General features: G+C 38.5%; 1 pseudogene; it reads right to left on the bottom strand.

Annotated features, from left to right (window-relative positions):
• LOC138046824 (MAM and LDL-receptor class A domain-containing protein 1-like) overlaps positions 1 to 7,500 on the bottom strand; it is a 56,793-nt pseudogene that overhangs the window by 8,989 nt on the left and 40,304 nt on the right.

The raw sequence follows: 7,500 nt of genomic DNA on the forward strand, positions 1-7,500 counted from the left end.
GATGGACTTCGTGTAGAATAATTATGATGCTCAGATACGAAAGATAATGAAAAATTACAAGGCTTATTAGTATAATTTTCAGAAGTGAATATTTAACAATTATTCGCCGAAGGCGAAGTGATTATCGGTGAATATTCACCGAGACGAAGTCGAGGTGAATATTCACCGATAATCGCTGAGCCTGAGGCGAATAATTGTTTTAGTATAAATACACATGTCATTATTTCAAAAGCGAGAAAAAAAACAAACATTTCAAGGCGAAAATCATCTTCACTTACAGGGGCATAACGACTACTGGCAGCCATTTTGCACGTCGAGGTGATTATCGGCTGATAATCCGAGATAGCGAGCCAATGAGAGCGTGCGCGATTTTTTATAATCACCTGTGCATTTATACTAAAAGAATTTAGTGTTATATTCACCGCGCTACCCAGTGAATATAACATTTTGGAGGCGCGGCTGCTAAGCCAATCAAGCACTTTTCATGCCTTTTTATCTTGTTTTAGCCTGTTGTTTTGCACTTTCTTGATATTCACCGCTGAAAATTACACTAAAACAATTATTCGCCTCATGCCCAGTAAATATTGGGGAATATTTACCTCGACTACGTCTCGGTAAATATTCACCAATATTCACTTCGCCTTCGGCGAATAATTGTTAATTATCACAGATATGTTCATACATAAATAAACATGTATACCATTTAACAATACGACGAAACCTAAGTAAACCTAAATTTTCATAATGAGGGGTAATTGAGTCTCGTAAAGGAACATCATTCATTATTCTAACTAATTTATTCTGTAATCGGATAAGTTGAGATAACGGGCTGTCGTAGGTATTTCCCCATAGGAGACATGCATATATGAGATATGGGTTGACAACAGAATAATGAATATTAATTAAACACTGATTTCCTAAAATACGCTTAATCTTGGTCATTATATTAATATTCTTACTCACTTTATCACAAACATATTAATCTATATGATTAAGCCAAGACAAGTGACTATCGATAAAAATTCCTAAGTATTTGAAACAGGAAACTTGCTCTAAGCACTGACCTGCCAACATTAATGGTGGTAATAGAGTATAGTTAACTTTCTTTCGAGGTTGAAGGACAATGTACTTGTTTTTTTTTTTAAGTTTAAAGTTAGCTTAGTAGCACATAGCCAGTTATAAATGCTAGGTAATTCTAAATTTATTTGTAGTAGAAGTTCACCTATACTTATATCTGAAACTGCTAAAGAAGTATCATCAGTGAATAATCTCATAGCAAAGAAATTGGAAGAATGAGGAAAGTCATTTATATAAATCAAAAATCCTAAAATCGATCCTAAAATCGATCCATTTACAAAAACTCTTTCCTTTCTTTTACTAAGGTATGATTTAAACCAATTCATATGTGAATTTTGAATACTATAGTATGATATAAATTTGGATAATAGTATCGAATGATTAACAATGTCAAATTCTTTACTCAGGGCGAAAAATATTGTTACAACATAGCTACCTTGCTTCTGTTACTAGTAAATAACTGATAGAGACGCTGTAGTGTGCACCAAAAGTTGTCTAAACTGTGCAAATGGCAATAAGAGAAAGATTATGGGCAAGTCATCGATGTAAAATTCTAAACAGGTCCTGAAATTTAGAGCATACTGAAGGAACCCATTTCGCTGCTGTATTGTTATGGCAAATTTTCAACCAATCACGCATGGACGCATGGTGGGCTGAATGGAGTTAAACTAAGCATAAGACCCCAAGTACGCATTGCGGACCTATTTTTAGATTATCTAGGAATACCCATTGCTTAATATATACAAGCAGAGTTAGCATTATTCAAAATCCTTCGAGGCTCGTTAACAACGAATTTGGACACGGTTGGTCAACCGTTCACTTGAGCATCGATACGGTGAGAAGAAATCAGTGAACAGTTGACCAACGTCAAATTAACCAATCAAAAAGCGCCGATTTATAATTTTTGACCCTCTTGGGGGAAATCTGCGCTTATTGATTGGTTAATTTGATTTTGATCAAATTCCAATGATCGACCACTTCTGTCCCGATCATATGGCGATGGCAAAAACCTGAGCGAAGCTTGAAATCGAGCAGGATTTTGAGGTTACACAGCCGTGTAAATGCAATGATTTTTGGCACGATGGTAGAAAATGTATCAACATTTTACGTGCCCAAGGCTGGGAGGCGAGCGACCTTTAAATGTGGGAAAAATTCGGCTAAATTATTGAGGCACTTGGCCGTGAGCGGTCTTGGAAGCTGCACGCCTTGTCTTTATATTGTATGTGACAACCCGTCGGATCTGAAGGGGAAATCGACGCGTCCCAAAAACCCATCAAATCACACAGGACAACGCAGAAAATAGTGGGTGAGTGCACTTTATTCCTCTGGCTGTCCAGAAAATGAATTTTCGAAAAGAAACGTCGCGATTTGTAGTCTTTATGGAACACTTTCCTGGATCAGTTGAATCGGCTGTCAGTTGAAACTGTCTCAAAATAACGTGACGGTACCAAAACAAAAATCATGTCGGCGAATGCCACGCCTTTCCGCGTACAAATGAAGTGAACTGATGGAAAAACTCATTCCGTATACGTTTTCGGGGCATAAAGTACAAAATACCCTGTCCAACTAGCTTTTGTGTGATTACACGGCAGAGGGCTAATTAAATACCGAAGTTGAAATCAACAAAGCGGGCACCTGGAGACCGATCAATGATATCGCGAAACTTACAACGCTAGGTAGACACTTTATTTTCAAAAGTACGGTAAATAATTCAACGAAGAAACTTAGATGCCTTGCCAGAGTTTCTGACGGACGCGAAAAATGATGGAAACCAACAGTAAGATAAAATAATACCCGTAAAATAGACAGCAAAGACAGAAAGAGACGCGTGAAAAATTAATCACGCGAAAACTCCTTTGTTTTCTCGACTCGAGGGTCTCGAAAATTGTCTCGAAAACTTCTCGAAGGCCCTTGAACGTCTCAAAACTCGACTCGAGCCTCGACATGCGAAGTTTTCGAGAATGGAGTATCGAGAATCGACTTTTGCGGATCAAGCTTCGAGTGACTGTCAACTTACCTTTGCAGGGTACTTTTTGTGTCTTGCAATCGTTAAAAAATATGTCGTCCACAGCAATGTCACCTCTGTAGTCAGGACCACGCACACCCTCAAAAGTAACCTGAAAATTAAACAAAAGAAGCTTTGAGAAAAGAGAGAAAGTAGAAGGAAACAATCATCAGTCCTCACTGTCCAGATGTGAAAGCGCTGGCGACCAGATAATTCCACGATCAACAAACATCAAGAGAAACTTGTTGCGATACCTGGAATTCTTGATCACTTTGAATTTCAAAACTAGCTTGGCTCCATTTATCTCCCTGTTCGCCACTTTTTCTCCAAACAACACTGCCATTGACTCTCACTCGTAGTTCCCCTATTCCGCTCCCAAGCATGTGATGCCAGAAGGTGAGGCATTGACAGGACCCAGCGGGAAAGACTTTGCTAGAGAAACAAGATGTTTGTCCAGGCTCTGCGGGGTTTGAAGCCTCGAAATATAAATAATTACCTGAGTGGGGAATTTAAACAGGAAATGAGTTTAACAAAGACATCTCTGCCTGCATTGCTTTAGAATTTTCCCTTACTGTAGAGCATTAATAGAAATTTCCGTTCACACAAAGAGCATGTTAGTATCTCATCGAGCGGTTTTCAATTGAGTGTCGAAAGTAATTAGATAATTACTTTGGTTTATGATTACTTCACTCAGTGATTGGTTCAAAATTCTCGCGCCATTTTTTCATCCAATCAGAAGTGAAACCAAAACCAATCGTGGCTCACGCGTGCACATTTTCCTGCGCTTTGTGTCGGCTACGTGTAATTACTTCGAGTTTTGATTGGTTTGCCGGATTGTCTCAGTCCTTTTTGATTGGCCAAAGTAATTACTTTGGTTTTGGTTTTACGATACTCAATTGAAACTCGCTCTAATACTAATACTAATGCTAATACTAATACTGATACTGATACTGATACTGATACTAATACTAATACTAATACTAATACTAATACTAATACTAATGCTACTGCTACTGCTACTGCCACTGCGTGCTGCTGGGAGTCGAACCTAGGCCACATTGGTGCTAGGTGAGTCACTGCGCCAGTCCTGCCTGTAGTGTTTGTGAAGTACACTTTGTCATAGGAAACATAAAGTACTCAGGCGAGCGGAGTTGTAGGGAAGTTGAAGCATGGCAGATTCTATTCGCTTGCATTGTTGGGATACAACATTTGCTGCTCATTGCAGTTAATAACGTTACTTGAGCAGCAACGAAAAGAAAACCAGAAAAAGTAAATGTATACATCTTATTCGATGGTTTAACATATAATACGCGCAGATATTTTGCGAGTTGCGTTGTCGCGTAGAAAAATACGAGCAGTGAGCAAAATGTCCGCGAGTATCATATGTTAAACCATCGAATAAGAGATTAAATATTCCACTACAAAAACCTATGGTGTTATTTTGCTTCAATTTTATCTGGTAAGAGTGTTTCTAAAAAAATGCATCATCTGTCCTTCAGGGCGCTTGCGAACGATGTGAATAGCACAGAAAGCTAGCCAAATTTGATTGCATAAACGAAATGACGAGTGACAAGCGATAACAAGCTAACTGCTCGGGCTTTGTATCGTGTTGAAAACAATTTCTTTCATGGAAAATCTCCCTTTCCGTCCATATTTGCGCTGTTCTAAACCGGTTAAACCGGGACACTACAGAATATTACCGTCTCATATTTATATATATATCGTTTAATCCACTCTTTGCAGTTAGAACTATGTATAAACTGAATTATCAAGCGGTATCATTTACAAAACTATTAAAAAATAATAATAATAATTAAGGTATACTAATGTAAAATCTACATAATAATTAATCTAGAAATCTAAAAGTTATAGTTATTAGCTCTCTTGGTTCTTGCCTCCTGGTGAACGGACTTTTCACTCCCAGATCTAAGATTGTAAGGAACATTATAAACATTAGCCTGAGGGCGGAGTTTCCACGTCGCAATGAACTTCCTACTTCATGTTTCTCGCCTGACTTCTAGACTTGGAAGGCCAGATATGGTCAGGGCTTCCTTATAACCAACACCCGGGAGTATTACTTTAAGGGCTCTCCTTTGTATAGATTCTAATTTAGATGACAAATATTCAGGGATGTCTTGCCAAGCAGCCACAGCATATTCCAAAATGGATCTGACAGAGCACTTATAAATATTTAAAATATTGCTATTTGCTACACCAGCTCTTTTAAGCACTCTTAGGGTATATAAACGTTTGGCGACCTTACAATAAATATAGTCTATGTGGTCATTCCATTTAAGATCGTCTCTGATTTTAACACCAAGTAGTTTAGAAGATGAGACACGTTCGAGCTGGTGATTTCCAATACAAATGGGAGGAATTACAGAGTTCGGGTACTCCATAAAATTTATCAGCATTTCATTACACTTCCGAGGGTTTAGCTTCATCTTATGGGCAGTACAAAATGAATGTGTGTCTCTAACAGCCAAATCGAGAAGGCTTATTGAATTGCGAGGCAGGATTTCTACAACTGTGGTATCATCAACGTATTTTGCTCTCACATTCCAATCCTTCAGGAGTCTATTTATCATAACCGAGAAAAGGGTGACACCCATCTTGGTCCCTTGGGGTATACCTCCATGGGTATGCTTCCAGTCCGATAAGACATTTCCGATGCGCACGGCTTGAGTTCTATTTGTTAAAAAAGATCTTATCCAACTGAAAAGCACTGGGTCCACACCAAGCAGTGATAATTCGTCCATAAGGATCTGATGGTCAATCAAGTCAAAACCCTTAGAAAAATCCGAGAAGAAGATTCTAACACAATTATTTCCACGGTCAATAGCCTCGTGGATTGCTTGTAGGAGGTAAACAAGGGCATGAGTTGTTGAATGTCCTTTCCTAGCAAATTGTTTGGAATCAATCTTATCTCCTATCTGTTGTAGAAGCCTCCTGTTCGTAAATCCCTCCAGGATCTTTGCAATACTATTAGTAAGGGAGATTGGACGGAGATCATTATCAATCTCTTGTGGCGGGGAAATCTTGGGTACTGGTGTTACGATCGACTGTTTTAATGATCCTGGAACAAATGAATCCTGTAATGACTGATTATAAATTGCGCAAATAACAGGTGCTAACTCAGGGGCGAACACTTTGAATATTTGATTAGAAATCCCGCCAGGACCTGGGGCTTTGTTTGATGACAAGTTATTTAGATCCCTCAAGACCTCGAATTCTGACACGAGTAGGCTAGGTGGTACAATAGTATGTCTAACAGGAGATTGAACCAAGGGTGTAAATTGTTCCGTAATACTGACAAATAAGTCATTAATCCCATTTGCTAGAGCCAGACAATCCTGAAATTGGTCCGGTTGATCAGGGCCAATAAATCTATGAAACCATTCACCTTGATCAGAAGCTTGACCTGTTAGTTGTTTAATTTGTTTCCACCATTTAGCAGGATTTGAATGCGCTAGATCCTCAACTTTGTGAGAGTAATAATGCCGCTTTGCATACTTGATCGAATGCTGAACTTTTTTACGCCAAAACTTATAAATAATCGAGTCCTTGCCAAACCTGGTAAAAGCTTGTTGACGTTTAGAAATATAATATTTGAGTTTACCAGTAACCCAGGGTTTGTCTTGTATATGAATTCTCACAGATCGGAACGGGAAATAAATATCCATTGCGGTTGTGAGTTATTTTGTGCGTTCTCTTGACCAAATATGGTAAAATGGCGTAATATTGGAATATTAAATGCCAGTTTATTTTTGAGGCTTTCTTTGCGTCACTACTCAGGTAACATTCGTAACTGCGATGTTCAAAAATGTGAACATTCTCCTATTCGCATTTCAAATATATGTCATTTACATATGTACATCCTCTTCATATCTACATGCTCTGCCGCTCTAGGGGAATCTTTTTTTCCTTTTTTTGCCTCAAAAGCATAGGGCTTTCGTTTTCTAATCAGTCCTGAGCTAAGAATAAAGTACTGAATATTGAAAGTACATTGCATAATGAGCATCTCTGAAAATTTGAACGTAGTATACCAGATAATCTCTGAGGAATGATGCTTTGAAAATTCAAAATTTTAATGAGGGACAAAATGCCAACAAAGATTCCATTGCAAAATCCTGACCCACCCAAACCAGATGTGTGATCTCCCTGTGGACCGGTGCTTGGACTTCTTGTGGCTCCAGTATGAAGTTTCCAATAAGGACAGCAATTGGACTGGTTGCAGAACGTCCAGTGACACATTCCACCCGCTTCAAACTCGCAATCATTTGGACCTGAATTTTATTTAAAAGAAATCAAACTCAGGCAAACCAATTGGTTCATATGTGCTCGCGTTTATTAACTCTTCAATGCATTGAAATATGAACTGATTTCATGCCAATACCCAAGGGCTTTGCAATCGGAAA

The sequence above is a fragment of the Montipora capricornis genome, chromosome 4 (assembly GCF_036669925.1).
Source record: "Montipora capricornis isolate CH-2021 chromosome 4, ASM3666992v2, whole genome shotgun sequence".
Classification (NCBI taxonomy): Eukaryota; Metazoa; Cnidaria; class Anthozoa; order Scleractinia; family Acroporidae; genus Montipora; species Montipora capricornis.